Raw genomic sequence first — 19,734 nt, forward strand, 5'->3', positions numbered from 1 at the left:
GGTTAACAGGAAATCAATATCTCCTACGGCACTGTCATTCTACATCATAAATAGAATGAATATGGGTTTGAGGACAGTATCTTATGAATCATTCCCGAATCAACCCAAACTATGTCCAATTAGATGCATAACAGCTTACGAAAACATGGCAATTGCTCATAGCGTTGTGGAAACCCTTTGGGACAGTAACCCCAACGACCCTGGCTAGATAGGTGAGATGGGCAATGCAATAGACAGGCATCGACGTACAAAACTACGGTGTGCACTCTGTGAGAGGAGCGATGGCCACTAATGCATACAACATCGGAGCACTGCTAGTGGATCTCATGAAGTCAGCAGATTGGTCAAATGAGTCGACATTTAAGACCTTTTATTTCAAACCAATTGAGAAAGTAGCAACATTGGTGGTAGGTAAGCTTTGAACAAGCATAATCTCAGCCTCCGGGTCTTGACATAGAATTCAGATGTTCAATACTATTGTTATAGAAAGTCATAAGTTTATTAAAAACATAGAGGCGAAGGATTATCCCGCCCTAATAATCATGAATGTCAATGTTCATATGTAATGACAATGTTATGATGTTGATTCTGATATGTATTTTTGATGATTTATCACGATACCCCCCCCCAACCCGTGTAGACCAAATGTCTGAGATATGAATTTATTTTGTAGGATCAATGTGGATGGCAAACCAACAGGTTATTGAGGAGTTGTTTGGAGGATAATATACAGTTAGGCTCTACCGGTTGGGATGCAAAAAGTTGTGAGGAGGATCAGCGACTGAAAGTGGATATGGTCAGAAAGGTCACAGTGTTTATGGCACTGATTATGTGCTGTTGGATATGAGGATCATGTGTTGTTATGAAGGAACAATAATTATATAAACTACCAAAAGCTCAAAACTGTTGGGATTTGTAGTGTAAGTTTTGCTGTTATATGTATTATTGTTTATAATGTTGTACTGCTCGAGAAGTAAAGATGAGAGAAAGTATAATCTGTAGCCTCCGTGTCTTTAGCCTTTCTTTCTATAATGATAGTACTGAAAAAGTGAATTCATACTTTTTAGTTCTCTTGGTAAGTAAATGCGCCAATCCAAGATCACTTTCTGAGCCTGTGTGTTACTTGTGGCTCCTTCAGAAAATACACATATGTCCCAAATAAAAGAAGACATGAAAAAAAAAATAGGTCAACATTATAAGGTTTGTGTTTCGTTTAGTCATCGTGCACATTGTAAGAGAACAATGGTATCACAAGTATGACACTGAACCGATTTTGTTTGTAAAATTTGGGATTTGATTTACAAACACGGGTTTGGAAGAACTCCTATTTTGCCCTAAAGCTATGATGGGAGTAGTCTCCATCAAACAAAAAAGAAAACACAGTCCTAGTCAGTCTTTGTCAAATGAAAATGGCCTATACTAACAAAACCTAATGCCTGCCCTATCTCATATACAAAAAGTGTGTAACTGGGAATATGTATCCAAAGGAAAATCAGTGTCGTTACATAAAAGATCAAGATGGCTAAGTCAGCTCTCCTCCCCACGTTGGACAGCACGGAGTAAGGCGGCCCACATAAACAGGATGACACATTCTGGCTCAGGTTATCAAAACAAGGCAGTTCAAAACGTGGGTCGAGGCCCGCTTGGCCTTCCATGTTAAAGTCACTTATTCTAGTTCACCAAAGGTTCACGTAGGTCTCCCTCGGTTGGGCTCGGACCTCTCAAAGCATCAACAGTTCACGTAGGTCTTCCTCAGCCGGGCCCAGATGCCTCAACCAAGAAGTACCTGATTCAAAGTAGATCTCCCTCAGCCGGGCTCGGACCTCGCAATCACAGCACTTACAGGGGTTCCCTTCCCCAAGCTTTATTCACATTCGTTAGGGGTTCCCTTCCCCCAATGTATCTCATGCTTCCAGTCTCCCTCAGTCGGGCTCAGACCTTTCACTGATGCCGAAGAATTTCGAATGTGCGAAACCTTTTACTATAGACCTCCGCAGGACCACTTCAACTTTTACTTCAGCTTTCACTTTGGTTATTTGCCCCAGTGTCTCTTGGTCTTGGTAGTTCTATACCATAAGTACAAAAGTTCAAAGAAATCTTTCTCTTAAAGCATTCACCTTTTAACGTCCCCTTTTACCAAGATTAATCTTGACCATTGCGCATTTCAGAGTTCATTCACTTTGCTGCTGTATAACAAGATATCACACATTCCGCAGAGACTTGCGAGTGGGCTATTTCCTTTCGCCGGACCACTCCGTTACTCTGTATCACTGGCTTGACAGTTTTCAGTAACTTAAAGTTCACTACTTATTTGCGTTCTTTCGAGTTTCATCAGCACACGCGCAAGCTTCAATTGTGAGATACATCTTTCCTTGACACAAACCGGCCTTTAATGTCTTTCACTAACTCACTGGCTGCATGCATTATTTTTTTGTCTTTGTGGCTTTAATTCACGAGTCACGGTTAATTCCACAGGCTTCGCCTCACCTTCCCAACTCCGTCGTTCACCCGGGAGGGTCGCTGGCATCCTTGAAACACAATGCAGGCTTCGTCTTGTCTGGGATTTGGCTTCCTCACGGTTTCTCAGAGGCAACAATCTCCTGCAGGGAACTTCAGGGTTTCCCTACCCTTTGCTCTGGTTCCTTGATTGGTTGTCCTGCTCCAGTGAGTTTGCCTTCGCCCAGGAAGTTCTGCTCCTTCTCGTGTTCCACCTTGTTTAGAATGTGTCTCTATGTTTCCGCCTTTTCTCCATGTGGGGAGAGCTAATGGGTATCAGATGTATGTGATTAAAGTCAAGTGCCTGACTTTGCCTGGCCTGATCAGCGTGATATGCCAATGAGATATGTAAGTGTTAGCCTCTTTACTCTCAGTGGCCCTCTTCCTCTGTCCAGTGTTTGTGTAGAAAGGGGAGAGGGTTTGGGATGTTGGAGGATCCTATAAAATAGGTTGGGGTATGGGTACGGGAAAGGCGGGAATACCGTGTCTCACCATCGGTTGTCTCACCCCCACTCCCTGAAGATACCTCACCAGGTAATTCTCCCGCACTGGCCCACCCCCAGGGTCTGGATCCAAAGGCGATGGCTGTGCCCTAGCTACCTGAGAGAGAGAGATCCCCGCGGACTAGCAAGTGAGACACCCTTTGGTTTCTGTTAGATCTGTTACTGAACAGATGAGACCGGACACATGCTACTGTTAAGGTGTTTACTTCAGTTACACATTACATGAGTTGAACGTAGTATATTGAAATGAAGTAAGTTCGTATGGAAGAAACATCCACCAGCCCCTCACTCTGGCCAGGTCTCATCAACTGCCAACACTCGAATCCAGAGCGAGGAACATTCCACCAACACCAACATTCCAAACCTACAGCACTGACTCAGACAAACCCTAGTTACAATATAACATATCTTCCCCCTTTAATACAATAAAAACATAGGCGAGACAGAGCCTTAGAAACCCTCAATAAAAACAACCTAAAGTAACATACCAACAAGCTCCACATCACCTACAAGAAGCTTCCCACCAGTAACCCTTTTTATGAGACCAGAAAGAAACTTCTACCAAACACATCCCATCAACGCTGCAGCAATATGTGCATGAATCCAAACCATGCCACCATATACATCCAAACATGCGGGCCCAGCAGCTGGATTCACACCACAGAGACCAGTCTCAAACCACCTCTCACAACCAATACATAACCAACCACATCACTCACCACACCATCATACATCAGGCTAACAGTCCACTAATAATACCACAATTAAATAGTCCTCTCACACCCATAAGTGTACATAGGACACCTTGAGATCCCGTACCAACTGCCTGCAAAATCACTACCAGACAGCAGCACCTCACTAATCACACCCAGGACCCACCCGGCCATCCTGAAATACGCCGCACCTCAAAACTAAATAACCACACTGCAGCACCTCACTGATCACACCCAGCCAGGACCCACCCGGCCATCCTGAAAAACGCTGCACCTCAATACTTAATAACTACACTGCAGCACCTCACCAGACACCACTCAAGACCCACCGGCCATCCTGAAAACCACACAGTCAGTACCCAACCGGCCATCCTGAAAACTGCAGCATCTAGATCTGCAGCATCTCACTACTAAATATTCAGGACCCACCTGGTCATCCTGACAACTGCAGCACTCAGGACCCACCCGGCCGTCCTGAAAACCGCAGCACCTAACTCTGCTGTGCCCTCACTGCCATGACTGCAGCACCACACACACCAAAACAAACGGAAGTAAATCCCCAACTTTTCACTTTACCCAGTGCATAAATTATATGATGAACCTGTACGAAAAACTCCCTGTTAACCTATTTCTCAACGCAACGTTCTCTTCATAAACCTTAACTACAACAGAGGCCACGACATACAACCCACACCATACTTCACTCAAAATTCTCATCTGCACAGGTTGCATTTAACAATTTTAGGAAACACAGGCCTCACATCACATCTAAAACTTCTACTCAGTGGGCATCATTACGACTACGGCGGTAGCCATGTCGGTAAAACTGGCACAGCTGCCGAAAGAGTCAGGTTTTTTGCTGGCGCCCGGGAATGGGCAATTACTGGGTCCTTACGGCCCGCCGGACCTGCTGCCAGGTGCCGGTAAAAAATGCTCCCCATTCCCATTGAGCCCAATAGGACTCAATGGGAATGGGGAGGCCGGATGGACCAGCACCATTCTGAATGGTGCCGGTCCATCCAACATGGTGTGCTTGTGGGTGCTGGTCTGCCTGGCAGGTCAGTCCTGGCGGGCGGTAAGGCACCCCCGAACAGAACTCATGGTTTGCCGGTCCGGTAACAACGGTACCGGCAAGCTTACCGGTACTGTTGTTACCGGACCATCAACCTTATAATGAGGCCCAGTATTCCCTATTGTAACATGTACGTTCCTTGAAAAAACAGATAAAATCCGGGTCCAGTTCTTCCAGAATGGCAATGGAAGTATCTACTTCCTCATTAAACAAGACCCCACACACACAGCAATATCCCTAATTCTCATTCCAATGGGGATCCAATTTATTGACATCCGCCATACAGCAATCGCAAAGTGCAGCACCACTATCTCTGAAGAAGTGATAGCTGAGGCCGAGGAAGTGCTGAAAGTGAAGAGGAGGAAACATCCGATGGCCACAGCCCCAAGGTGAGCGTACACCAGCCCATAGGATTGTTGGGGCCCTGAGAGTGAGGGGCACTTGGGGAGCTGCGAGGCATCGTTAGGGAGAGATCGGAGTGCCTGTCAGGGAGGCATGTGCACATGCTCGCTGAGAGTTTGCACTGAGAAAGCAGTAATGCAGCGTCTAGTGAGCCAGGGGGCAGCTAGGTCAGAGACAGTGATGGATCAGCTGGGTCAGAGGCAGTGATCGATTAGCAGCCCACAACCAGCTGCCGTTACTGTCATGCAGGCAACGGCAACAGCTGTTTAAGGAAGTCTAATCCAAGTGAATGTGAGGGACAGGGCTGGTTGTGGGCTGCTAATCGATCACTGCCTCTGACCCAGCTGATCAATCAGTGTCTGACCCAGCTTCTTCCTTTCCGTCCCTCTTCCGCACTTTGTCACACAGTATTGGTGGGAGATATGTTGTGTTTTAGCTTTACCTGCACCTAATTTTGTATGTATGGAATGCTGTGAGTGACTGACGTAGAATGCTGAGTGAGAGCATGATATGTTATGAATGTCAGTTGAGATGATGGGATGACTGAGAGAGGATGCCGGTGGATGTTCCTGTCCCTTTTGTACTTACCTGACCTGATGTACTTGTATGATGTACATGGAGCACAGTAAAGAAGTTGATTGCTCCTGCAATATTAACTTTTAATTTCCAGGTTGGACTTTATGAAGTACGTTTGTATGGAAGAAACATCCACCAGCCCCTCACTCTGGCCAGGTCTCATCAACTGCCAACACTCGAATCCAGAGCGAGGAACATTCCACCAACACCAACATTCCAAATCTACAGCACTGACTCAAACGCTAGTTAGAATATAACAGTTTCTCATAATATGAAAATTAAAATTACATGCAGAAAAACAGTTTGATAGAGGGGGGTTTGGGTTGATGTAAACAGTTCATATTTATGTGTGTGTTTTGTGTGTGGGGGGAGAGTGGGGTGTGTATGTGTGTGTGCATGGTCATTACAAAAATATTGTCTGTTCTTATTGCACTTACCTGATTTCTGAGGATATTTGTCTGTTCTTGTTGCACTTACTTGATTTTTGAGGATATTACTGTTAGGGAGATTTATCATTCATATGCTTCATCCCCTCTCCTACTGAGACCCCCAGCACTTTTTGTTGGACTTCTGGACCCTTTTTGTGAAACCCTGAATGAGTGGAACCTTTTTCCACTCATTCATTCTTACGGGCTCTGTCTTTTGGAACTCTATTATTTGTATTGTACCTATCCTATGGAGTCTATGTTCCTCCATAACTCTTAAAGGCATCTGTATTTTACTATTGCAGCACACAGCTCCTTATAGGAGTGTTGCTGGGGACCCTTAGGGATCTCCCTCAATATTCCTTTTGTTATCCTAGAGTAACTACAGTTCTTAAGGAGAATTATAGTCTGAGAGATTGGGAGGGGGACACCTGTGTGTGTGTTTTGCCCTTGGCAGGAACCCTTGGGTGTCCAGGCCTGTGCTCCACAGTGTCTGGGCAGGCAGGAAGTGGAGGGGGGGGGGGGATTTCCACCCCTTGTCCTTTGTCTTCCGGAATCCCTGAATAGAACCAGCTCCCACTGGGGGCCTGGCTGTCCTTATTGAACAGCCAAACGCCCCTTTCTGTAAACTGCTGAGGAAGATTGAAGAGGAGTGAGTGCTGGAACTGTATAAAAGGTTAGGCTCCTGAAGTGAAAAGCAAGTCGACCACTGGAAGCTGAAGTAACTGAAATAGAAGATGACCAGAGATGCCTGCAGACCCTTTGCTACACTGCTGTCCTGACCATGTTTTCTGTGTGACAGAGGAACTCTGAAGTGGACGACTCCTTCCCTTTGGCTGATGGGAACAACAAGTCCCAAGATGAACTTTGATCTGAGCCATCTCCCGAGGTCCTGTGAGTTTTCCAGGACTGCGGAACCCCAATACCATGAGACCTGCTGCCCATTTAGAGTGCATCATCATGGAAAGGCTGAATCCATCCAAGTCTTTGCTGAGCTCTCAAGGACACGCCAGAGAACCAATCCATCTCGTCCAGAACTCCTCATCTGAGTGTGAGACTGCAGGAACTGAATAAGATTGACCAGTCGGATTGCGTCCTATGTTGGTGCTGCAGAAAAGGCACCAAAACCAGAGTGACCAAAGAAGTTGATGAAAGCCGTGCCAGAGGTCCTCCCTCGAGACTGCTGCTGAGAGATCTGTCCATTGATCTGCCTTTCATCGTCAGACCAAAGAGTCGGGGGGTCAGGTCCAGCGCTTCAACATCGCGGCGCATCCACCATGAACATTTTCCTCAAACCTAAGCTATTGTGGGGGGAAAAGGCATTGCTTACCTTATTTCAGAAAATCGCTCCAGAGCATTGGAGTGCACGTAGAGGTGTCCATGGCATCCCCCTCTTACCTCTGACTCAAACCGCTGCTTGTGACCCTTTAGCTAGTCCTTCAACAGTGTCTTCAACGTTGGTTAAGTCTTCTTGTATCTTCTTTCCTAGAGACTAAAATGTATCCACAGGAAGCTTTGACTTCTGCTGCATTTCAAGATTTTAAGCCTCTCCGAACTGCCTTTTAGCTAGGTTTGCGTTTTGGACTTAAAAAAGCTTGCTGTGCAGGGAAACCACCTCTAGAACCTGAAGCTCTGCTAGGATAACACTAAACATATGTTTTCCTTCCCAAATATCACTATATGATAAGAGTATGCTAACTAAAAGCAATTACTGTATTACTTTGTGGGTACGCGTTATTACCAATAGGATGGTAGACCTGTCATACTCCTGTAATAATTGTACACTTTCAGCAACTAGCAACAAAGAAGTGGCCTTTTGAAAGTATTGTAAAGTATACCTATGTGTGTTGGTTTATTGTGCTAAGTATTTAACAGTGACTCTTGTGTAAATATAATAAAGCTATATTTTAATATAAATATATGTGTTTCTTTGATGTGCATTACTAGCTAGGTTCAGTGTACTTACTGTAGGAAGGCATGGTATCAAACAGTAAGACAGGCATAAGTGATCACAGTTCAAGGGTGTTTATTGAACTTCAACTGGGTTTGAAAAATGCCTATCTAATCCTAAATCTAAAGATGGGAGCCAGCTATGACCATCAAATAATAATAACGCAGTCTAAGTGGTGTCTTGTCAAAATAAAAGGTGTCCATGTGTATTGTGCATCAGGCTTTCTATCGTATTGGAGCAGAGTACCTGCAAGCCAAATTTGTGCGCTATTTCCCTACTTGCTCTCTCCATTCTCAGTCTGCCCTCCTGAAAGCTGCCCCTCGGTTCAGGTTGGCATTCCTTTTCATTTGTGGCCGCTAAAGCCTGGAACAATCTGCCTCTCGCTCTGCGGAAGACTGTTGATCACCTTGTCTTCCGGCAGAAACTGAAAACCATATTATTCTAAAAGCGTATCTTTATTGAAACTTTCCTTATGCTTTAGCGCCATGATGCCTTTGGGCGTACGTGCGCTCAATAAGTAGCGATAACATAACATAAAAGGGCCTATATTAATAAACCTATTGCCACTCCTTACTTCTAAATACAAATAGATGTGGGAAACAATGTTATGCAAAAGAAAAGTGTTCAAGAAATTATATGTCAGGATATTCAAACCATTGGCATCCCTTCCCCACGTTTTCAGCACGGGACAAGGCGGCACACTAGAGCTAAGCACAGTCTCTGGCTTCTCTAGCACGCGGATGCAGTTCAAATCTTAGTGTCAGGGCCTTCTGTACTAAAGTCTCTTTACCATTCAAAGTCTCTTACTTCAGAGGGCCTGATAAGACAAACAAACATTCAAAAGTTCCTTTCTCCTCAGGATTCTCATGTACAACTTCTTGGGTGATTTTCGATTCACCCCGGGTCCCCCTCCGCCAGGCTCAGACCCACTTTAACACAAAACCTTCTTAGGTGATTCACTGTTCACCCCGGGTCCCCCTCTACTGGGCTAAGACCCACTTTAACACAAAATCTTCAATTGATCTCCCTCTGCTGGGCTCGGACCAGATTCATGTATTTTTCCAAACTTTCTCTATTTCATCAAAATCGAAGACTTTTCACTGTGCGTGAGATTTTGCTTGACCCGTCGCAAGACCACTTCAATTCCCATTTATTTGTTCAGTTTCAAATGATCTCCCTCCGCTGGGCTCTGATCAAATTGATCTACTTTTGTTACTCCTCAGCTGGATACCATATAGAGACCTTCGATTGAGCACCCACGCAGTGCCGGACCACTCTGTCAAAGGTATTGTAGCTTGCTTTAAAGTTCAATCACTCATCAGCAGCTTATGCGTCTCTTATCACACGCGCTTTAACAATGTTCCTTCCAGTGCTCGCCATACAATGTTGCAACTTGCAACCTTGGCTTCAACACAGACGGGTCTTGTATCGGTCTCCCCAACTCACCGGCTGTGTTGCTTTCACTGAAACGGCTTTGTTCTTGGACCCAAAGACAGTACCACAGTGGCTGATGATTTTGCCTGCCTTGATTATTGACGCAGGATTCTTCAGCCTGGTTTCCTGGTCTCACGCTTTCTCTCAAGCTTTCAGGAAAGTAACGATTCCTTGTTGAAAAGGTCAAGGGAAATTCCCTCCTTGCAATCTCTTTCGGTTTTGCTGCCCTCTCGAAACTGCTGTTTCCACATCTGCTTTGTCGCGCTCACAGTGTGCTCCCATGCTCCGCCTTTTATCCGTATGGGGAAGTGTAATGGAAGTCAGGTGTGAGTGATTGTCAAACCTTGCCTGACCATAGTATTGGGACATGTCAGGTACACAGCTCGGGGGTTAGTCTGTTTTCCCTTAGAGCGGGCTGTCAGTGAGAAAGTGCTTGTGTTGTAAAGAGGGGGAGTCCTAAATATCCTACTTGGTAGGATGGGGTAAAGGTGTTGCAAGGAAGGGGATACCACGTCTCACCATCTGGTGTCCCACTCCCCGAAGACCCCTCACCCAGGTGATGCTCCTGCACTGGTCCACCCCCAGGAACTGGATCCAAAAGCGATGGCCGTGTCCTGGCCACCTGGATGACAGATTCCCGGGGACTAGTGGGCGAGATACCTACTGGTCTCTCACATTACCTACAGCTCACATCTTCCTTTAAAAATAAGCCTGACTTCTCTGCCACTCTACCAAGGTCTCTCAGTAGTACGACTGATACTAAGAATTGCAGATCTACAAACCACCAGAATAGCTTACTAAAGACTTTCCTCCAACTGGGACTTTAGGAAAACTCTCCTAACAATTACATGTACATATATATTCGGAGCGCATTGCTAGTAGTTCATATGTGTGGGGTTTGTGCGAGTGCATGCATGCAGTCATTCTTAGCGCACTGTGTGTATTGTGCATGTTTTTATTCCACACGTATATTCTGAGTTTGTGCTCTTCATTCCGATTTGTGGGTGAATGCGCATATATAACCCAGAGACAAACGTTTTTCTTTGCACTCCAGATCCAACGAGTAGGTCAGAATGGCAGAAACCATTTTGGGATTTTAAAAAAAAGTAAATCTCTCGCATTTGGATGATCAGATTTTCGATATTTATGCAACATGAACCAGTTCATGGTGAATGCTAGGTGTATGCCAAAGACCCCAAAAATCAGAGGACAATTTCCATGTGTGTCCTGAAAGCATGTGTTTTTGGGTCTATGAAAACTCAATAAAAATAAATTGTTACAAACATATTTGTCAAATTTGGTGAAATATTATGGTTGAGATAGCAAGTAATCTCATATATAGTGTTGCTGCTGCTGCACTATTACAGGAGCAATGGGTGAGGCGTCATGTCAAATCTGGTGACAGAGTTCAACAAATGAAGTGCTGGCTTTAGGGGTGTGTGTGTGTGTGCATGTGAGTGTGTAACCTTCATTCCAGGAATGGATCTGATCGCGTAACCTTCATTTCAGGAATGGATCTGATCGCGTCTGGGCTTGCTAAGCCCTTCATCCCTCCAAGTTCAATAAACTGAGTACCATTCATTTGGATAATAAAGGCATCTATTATTACAGTGCCAAGAAGCAGGTGGAATTTGACATGAAATGCTATATAAACCCATGATCTTATTTTAAGTGTGTGTGATCATTAATTTATATAGATGCAATTACGCAACGTTTCACATATAAACATATTGGCAGACTAAAATGCCCTCATATGTGCCTTGGAGCAATGGGAATATTCCTTCTATGCTAATAGAGGCCCTGATGTGACTTTTGTTCTGAGGGAAACATGTATTGTATTTTATTACATTTGTACTACGCTTTCACCAAAGCGCCATTACAAGTGAAAAGACAGAACGGTACAACAATCAATGAAAATTATGGCAGGTAAATGTCAACTGATCATGAGGCAGATAGCGAGCACAGGAAGCAGGACTTCAAGTGGGAACAAAAAAGACAGTAAGTAGAAAATGTTGTAGGTCAGAAGGTGGCATTTCTACCTGTGGTTTTATTCAAATAATTAACAAAAGGCCTATCTAACCGTGCCAAAGGGTTTTTCCCTACTTAACTGAAATCTATTTAGGGTGCTTGTTGTCAGTGCAGTAGTGCAAATAAAAATAGTCTGTCCTCTGTCCAAAAAACGACCCTATGCTGACCCTACCACTAAAAGTTGTATCAAACAACAAAAAAACTAAATGGGTTCCAGGAGAATGACTCCCTTCTACTGGAAAGGCCTTCTCAGCCTCAATAGTCTATCCTGAGATAGTTCCTTGTGACATAGTTAATCAGTTCCTTTAATTCATCGAGGGGACTCTTCCACCTTCTCTCAGGTATCCCCTTTCTTGATTTCTTTACAGTTCCTTGTTTCCCTACTTGAGGGTGGTGGTCTCTATTCCTCTGGATTTCTTTTGCCTCAATAGCTCTCCCCCTTGTACTTGTTTCAGTCTCTCATTCCACGGATACCATTGTCCCTGAATTTATACCACTTTGTTATCTGCCAAGCGCTTCCACTTATGGGAACCACCATGTAGGTTCTTCTGTTCTTCTTTGCTATTGCCTTGTTCTTCCCAACAACTGAGACAAGTATGACCAGTCTTGACTTTCTACAGTATTTTTACTGCTTTTGTAATCACTAGGACGAGTGTTAGGAGTCCTTCTTTCTTCAATATATACTCTGCTGCTTCGGACACTGGTTGGGACGAGTATGGAATTCGTTATATGTTCTGTGGCTTGCACAGTTACTGGGACAAGGATGGTGAGTCCCTTGGTATTCGTTATATATTCTATAGTTTTCACAGTTACTGAGACGAGTACGATGAGTCTCTCGGTATTCGTAATATTCCAAGGTCTCTCACCATTCCTGTTACCCCTAGTTGTCGGGTTGACGTAACTAGTTCTTCCTGCAGGGTCGAGATCACACTGTCTAGATAAAGGCTTTCAACGCCTTCTCTGTTTCGGTCTCTGCCGCTCTGTGGAGTATTCTGCTGGATTTTCTCGGTGTCGTTATCGGACCATGCGGTCCACCTCCTGAAGGTCACACCACCACCTGGTACTGCTTGCCACACACAGGAGTCTGCTCCCTGACGGCTTCTGCACCGCTGTAGTCCCTCTTTGTTCTCCACGCCCTCTCGACCAAGGACCTCCCGGAATCCCATGGCTTCTCTTTTCAAGATCAGAATTTCCTAGGCTTCGCCTGGTCAGTGAATGCGACCTCCTAATGCAAGTCCTTCTTTGTTTGTTATGCAACTGAGCTGGGACCTCCCCGTCAATGCTCTTTTGTCCTTCTTCTCTTTCTCTGGAGTATTCTTACTCCATAGTTCCCAATCTTCACAGTATTCTCTATTTGCCTTGGAGGAGTGTTCAGCATTTCTCCACCACTCTTCTTCTTCTCAGTGGATCTCTGTTGGATTTTAATAATGGAAGTTGACAAGATCCCGTGAATCGTCACAAAGAGGAACTGATAGTAAGTGGGAGAGAATTCAAATGAAGTGGTGCAAGGTAAGAAAAAGAAAGAAAGCGAGAAGATGTACAAGGGGGTATAGGAACAACCAATCAGTAAGTGAAATGGGAACGTAGGGCTTGGGGCGGGTGAATAGAAAGAAACAAGAGAGGCAAGATAAGGGGGAGCAAGAACATGAATGCATTTAAAGAAAATAGAAAGGAAATGAATCAAAAGACGAGACTCAAAAGGTAGATTTGCAGATCATAGGAGAACAGAAGAAATAGAAGAGCGGGGGATAGACCGAAAAATAAACGGATAACAGAATTATAGATAGAACGTAAAGGAGTAAGACGGGAAGCAGGTAATACAATCAAGAGAGAAGAACAGTAGTCAATACGAGAAAAAGTCAAGGTGAAAATAAGAAGCTTAGTAACTTGGAAGGAGAGAAATGGACAAGCATGTCAAAGATTAAAGGAAACAAGCGACAGTTACAAGTGCTAAGAGAAATGTGATCATGTACAAATGGAGAGTGGAGCAGAGAGTGTCTTGGTGTATCAGAACATAATTAAAACAATGTATGTTTATAGGAGTGATGGAAGAGCTAATTATCTCTCTCTGGAGATCCCACTTTCCCTGACCTCACAATCAAACCAAGCTCCTCTGCTACCCTTACTTGTAACCCCCTGGGTGTGTCCCCTATTTACAGCACTCTGTTGCTTCCCAACCAGGTTTGCGCATTACAAATCTCATACCTACATATGTTTTGTAGGAACACTAAAGTGATTTCTTATGCATGCGTATGGAAACATCAGTCTATAAGTAAAGGAGGCCCCTGGGAAGACATCTGCTATGTACATAGGACGTGTGTATTATAAGGTATCGAGAGTAAGACTCATACACAGTGGCATGTTAAGTGTTGGTTATAGATTTTTATTGTCAAAATTATAAGAGGGGTTGAGAAAAACATGTCTATAACTAACTCTACTAGGGGTTTCCCTGCCTCAACAAAACTAAGGAACGTCTATTTCAGGGTGTTAAAACAGATAAAGCGTCCTCAGCCCTGTGTCAAAAACCCTAAACTGACCCTTACATGCTAAACTAAATACAAAGTGACTATGGGGATTTCTCTGAGCTATAACGTAAAGCGTATTCTTGAAGTTTCAAACATAAAGTTTGAAGTTGCAGAAGCGAAAAGGAATAAGGTTCCGCCGTTAAAGGGGTTCTCCCTTCCCCTAGATTTCTTCTAGTGGCTTTAAATATTGCTTTATCATAGTTCTAGTTTATCCAAGGGGGAAGGCTCTTCCTTTGAATCTTCTCCACAATACACAGTTCTTTCTGAATTACACTTACCCTTTAAGGGATCTGTTTTCTCCCTTTTGCATTTGATCACTGTTCCACGGTTCCAAAAATGGGGTCTGACCCCTGAACTTTCCTTAGTTCTTCTTCTCTCCCTGGTATACTCTCCTGCCAGGGTATTGTAGTTTATTCTTACGAAGGGGGATGGGTCTTCCTTGTAATTATTGTTCCATACTTTCAAGGTGGGGTTCTTAACCCCCTTATCTCTTCTCACTTCTTCTTTCACCCCTGGTGTACTCTCCTGCCATTGTGTCACAACTTTCTTATTTGGGTGCGAGTCCCAGGCTCACTGTTTGCCTGGTTTACTATTCTGCCAGAGCTTCTTTGCTTTCTTTTCATTCTCTTTTGTATCCGAGAAACAACACTTCTCCAGTATTGGCCCACTAACCCTTTCTTCGCAAGCTTTTTATCAATTGTACTGTCTTTACTTGGGTTTTCAACAATGTTTGGTTCTGTATTAATCGTACTGCCTTCACTTAGGCTTTTCTCAATGTTCGTATCAAATATATTGCCTTCACTTAGGCATTTTGCAATTTTTGAATCTGTATCAATTATACTGCCTTCTTTTAGGTTTTTCTCAATTCTATCGCCTTCACCTAGGCGTTTCACAATGTTCGTGTCTGTATCAATTATAGTGCCTTCTCTTAGGCTTTTCGCAATGTTTGTCTCTGTATTCATTATATTGCCTTTTCTGTTTGGGCTCTTTTGCATTGGGGCCGGTATGTGGTATTGGCCCTGCGCCCTGGTGATGCATTTGCTCTCCCGGGGCTTGACAGGGTTTCTCAGCATCTTCGGTATTCATTGCGCTTCTCTGTCCCCTCCGCTTCCCGCCCACTGACCGGCAATGCCTTCCGTGAGATGGATCGTTCCCGATTGGCCTCCCTCTGCATCTGGCAGCTCCAGCTGCCCATGACAGGGACGCAGCGAAATTCCCATTACTTGCATTTTCTGCATGCTGTTGTCAGGGCTGGGGGCTGGAATAGGCCTGTAGTGATTCACAGGATAGGAGGTTGTTTATTTAAGAGTTGGTTTTCCAAGTTAATATGGAGGAATGCTGAGCTCATCTGATTGGCTGGGAGAACAATGGTTTGGGTACTTGGCTAGTGTGCAGGATTCTACAACTGCCTTTCATTCCCTAGAACCTCAGTAACAGGTTGTGTGTTAATGTTTTCCTTAATTTAAGGCCTTATCCAGAGACCAGAGAAAGCATCAGAAGTAAGAAATCAACCGTAGCTGAGGAAATCGTTTTCTGAAGACAGCAGGTGGGAGCGTTACATTTTGTATACCAAGAAATCAGAGGAAGTAATAATAATCTTACTAGTTGTTCATAGGTAGTTTAAAAAATATAAGAAGCTGAATCTATGTTTAAAGAAGTTTAAGCTGAGAAGTTTGTTGTCGGCAGCTACAGCTTCAAACTACTGTAAATACTTTGGCAAGACATTGAGTTCTTATGAAACGTTGACAGCGTGAGAGAGAAGTGCATGTGTTTAAGTGCGCGTGCTTCATCTGAAGCGGGGCACGAGTTCGGAACAAATTAAATGCGCGTGTTTTGAAGCGTGTGGATTTTTGAGCTGTAGCGAGCGTGAGGCTATGTTATTTTGGCAGCGCGATAGAGAAGCGTGTGTGTTTAAGTGCACGTGCTTCATCTAAAGTTTGGCACGAGTTCGGAGTAATTAAATGCGCGTGTTTTGAAGTGCATGGATTTTTGAGCCGTCGCGAGCGCAAGGCTACATTATTTTGGCAGCGCGAGAGAGAGGCGCGTGTAAATTGTATATTTTCTAAGTAGCGTGCAGGTTTCTTGTGCGGCATGCGTCTTTGAGAGGATTTGTTTTGCGCGCGTTCTACTTTTCCACGGATTACTAACATTGCGTGCAAATAAATACTCATGTACCTCAGTTATCTTGCTAAAGCGGCTGCAGTGGCAAGATACTTTCTGGAGGGCACTGCAAGACTATGAACTATGAAAGCAGAGCAATAGAAAGAGGACAGTAATTCTTAAAGGAGTCTCTCATTCTTAAAAGAAAAGGTTTTCAACAATATAAATTTCTCTTGGTAGCGAAGTGACATTACTTATGCATTTACCAGAAGAGATGAGTGAGAGTATTGCATATAGCATTTGCAAGTTAAGCAGAAAACAAGAGTTCATTCAACAGAAGTAGAAATCAAGGAACTTTAGCTGCTCAGCATTATAAGCAAAAGATAAGTGTTCTATTTCTACAATCTCAATCTGGTTGTAATGCTCAGTTACAGAACTGTTCCAGCTTATTGATATTGTGTGTATAGAGTCAAACCTTTGAACTCATAATTTCTAGTACAGATGAAACTGGAAACTCATTTTCACATGTCAAAAGTTTAAAATGAACAATCCAGCCTCTAAGCAGTTTGCAGAGGCTCAGCAGGTAAAAGTCCTTCACTTAAGTTACATTTACCCAAAAGATATTAGTTACACAGTATAATTATAACCAGGTTCATATTTTTTCACTACAGATTCCAAGGACAGCCAGGAGGTTGAGATCTGCAGTTTTCTCGTTTGTTGTTTTCTACACTATCCCTTTCCCTTCCTTGGGGTTTTCTTCTCAGCTACATTTAATTAAGCTGAAGAGGGAACTCTTTGTGATGGTCTGTGGGATAAGCATCAGCTCCTGCGGAATTACGTCACGCCAGTCCTGACAGCTGTATCTGTCAGCTCCTGAGCTGCGTTTGCACTCTGCTCGCCTCCGGTGTCCCAAACAGCGTCAGAGCAAGTCGGAAGCAGGGGCAGGCTCCGTCTGTCGCTAGTTGTATTGTATTGTATTGCTTCAAAACTTCTAGAGCGCAAACTAAGGCCAAAGGCGCTGGGAGGAGAGTAGTGGAGGCTGATACAACCAGAAATTAGAACAAAAAGGTCTTCAAAGTCTTCTGGAATTGTAGAAACTCAGGTGTTACGAAGAGTGTATGGAAGGGAGTTCCAAAGTGTGGGAGCCAGCACAGAAAATGATCTTCCTCTGGGACGAGTCTGGCGAAAACTAGGGATGCTGAGAAAGAGCTGGGAGGAAGAGCGTAGGGATCTAGCAGGGATATAGAGAGCCAGTTTAGACCTTAGAAACTCAGCACCGGAGGGTGAATGGCACGATGCACCAAGCAAAGAGTCTTGAACTTAGCCCAACTCCTAATCGGGAGCCAGTGAAGCAAGTTGTCAGGATCCCATGGTACATTGGTACACACTTTAAAGAACCATTTAGTTTTTCACTTAAATGTACACGACTAAAACACTCAAATTGGAGGTGCGGGAGTGGTGACCAGTAGGATGATCCAGTTAGTGTATGGAAGTGGTTGCAGATGTTGGGGGTTAGTGATTGGGATTATGAAATGTTTCCTTTCCTTAACATGGCCTACAGAAAACCTTTATTTCCCCAGTGCAAGATGGAGGCTCAACCCAGCAGCAGTGTTTGGAGGCAGTGATTGGGGGAGACTGGTTGTGAGGTAGTTTGGAATTCCACTGGGAGTTCTAAACGGCCTTTCATTCTAGTTCCCCAAAGGACAGGTCGCCGTTTTTTAGTTATAATAATCCCTTTACAAATCAGTTCCAGAAGAAGAGTTTTGCAGAAGCTACAGAATCTACAGAGAAGCTAAGTAGGTGCAACCTTCAGGAGCTGTAATACAGATGAAGAAGGCCAAGTTTCTTCAGTTAAACTTTTTGAGACTTTCCAGTTGATTTGAATTCGGAACTAAATGTGAAAAAGCAAAAGAACTATTGCTTGCATGTGATTGGCTTCAGAACACCTTAAGAACACGTAATTTGTATATTCAAAAAGCTAAAGTTGTTATCTAGAGGCAGCCAGCTGGCGTCCCGTATCCGCGAGTGCGCGTGTGATGAGTTCCTCATTAAGCAGCTGTTCACGTATTAATTATTAATCACGTGCACGGTCGGAGTCGGTCGCGTGACTGAATACTAGCACTAACTAGCACTAACAAATGTGAATTTTAACAGTAGCAAACCACCGTAAGATTCATGCATATAAATATATTGTTCTCCGTGTGAATCTCGCTGGTCCAAGTTGCGTTAGAGGAAAGAACCTGCTAACGTGAAGAATGTGCCGTGCACGAGGAGCCGAGTTGTTTCCTTGAAAGGAGTTCAAATCCGAAAACGCAACAGCCACTAGGTTGCAGCATGTCGGCAATGTTTGTTAAAAGAAAGGTTCAATTGAATAAATGCGGAGTCGCTCGCCATGAAGAGGGGAAGGCGTGAGGAATTTGATGCTGATCTGCATAGACTCACAGCTCCGCTACGGCACAAAGGAAGCATAGTAGCAGGTTTGTTTTCTAAGTGCTGAAGAGCAAGTGTATTGAGACAATTACAAGCAATTGAAGCCATATTAGTGAAAAGGTGAAAAGCCACACACGCAGCCACAGTAATAGCAATTCATTGTGAACTGAAAAATGGCAGAGAGCAGTCAAGAAGTAATACCAGTAAAGACAAGTCAATCTACAGGATTCAAAGTGGGACATCAACACTTTGGAAAACTACATAAGACAGTGATACGATACTTTAAACATTCAGCAGTAAGTCAGCAGCAGAAGAGATACACAAGCCAATCAGCTATAAAGGCATAGGCAGCAGGTATAGAGGGAAGAGGGTGGCAAGTCAAGGTTAATCTGTAAGAATAAATGGCAGAGCAGTTAGTAATCTGTTGTCATTAATTTATAGGTCTTCACAGACACAGAGCCATCCAGTTCAGTCCAAGAGTGTGTCGGAGGGTGCCAGAGAAGACCTGTGTTTTTGATGTTTTCCACTTCCCCTTTCCCCTTGGGTTTGCCAGCTTGGTAGTTATATCTGTACTGAGACTGTTAGGCAGGCAGACCTAGGGGATCTAGTGGGTCAGCATCACTCCTGCAGGAAGATTTCAGACTGGACCTGACACAAGTCTTGGGAATGGAAGAGCCTAGGAGCTCCCAGAGCCAGGTGGGCGGCTGCATTCTGGAGGACCTGAAGGCACTGCAGCAGCATTTCTGATTGGCCAGCGTAGATGCAGTTGCAGTAGCCAACAGAGCCTATAATAGATGATGTAACCACCTTAATCCTGGATTTGGGAGGAAGATAAGTAAGATTTGTTCCCAAACATTTAATTTAACATAGCCGGATTGACAAACTGAGGAGATTTTGGCTTCTCTAGATCCAATGGCCACAATCTAGGCTTTTTACTGTGAAAACCGGCTCAGGACAGGGACCTAGAGAAGAAGGCCTATAGTCAGTGGTCCACAGTATCCCAGCAGGGTGAGAGACAACCAGAAGCGCCTCCGTTTTGTCTCCATTAAGTCTGAGCCAGTTCTTGGACATCCATTTAC

The 19,734-nt window shown here is 44.1% G+C and overlaps 1 protein-coding gene across 1 annotated transcript in view; it reads right to left on the reverse strand.

Moving 5' to 3' along the window:
- The window catches only part of LOC138582094 (arf-GAP with dual PH domain-containing protein 1-like), a 144,347-nt gene that overhangs the window by 22,994 nt on the left and 101,619 nt on the right, over positions 1-19,734 (reverse strand). The gene's annotated exons all lie outside the window — the stretch shown is intronic.

This window comes from Ambystoma mexicanum, chromosome 3q (assembly GCF_040938575.1).
Source record: "Ambystoma mexicanum isolate Mex_15411 chromosome 3q, UKY_AmexF1_1, whole genome shotgun sequence".
Taxonomy (NCBI): domain Eukaryota; kingdom Metazoa; phylum Chordata; class Amphibia; order Caudata; family Ambystomatidae; genus Ambystoma; species Ambystoma mexicanum.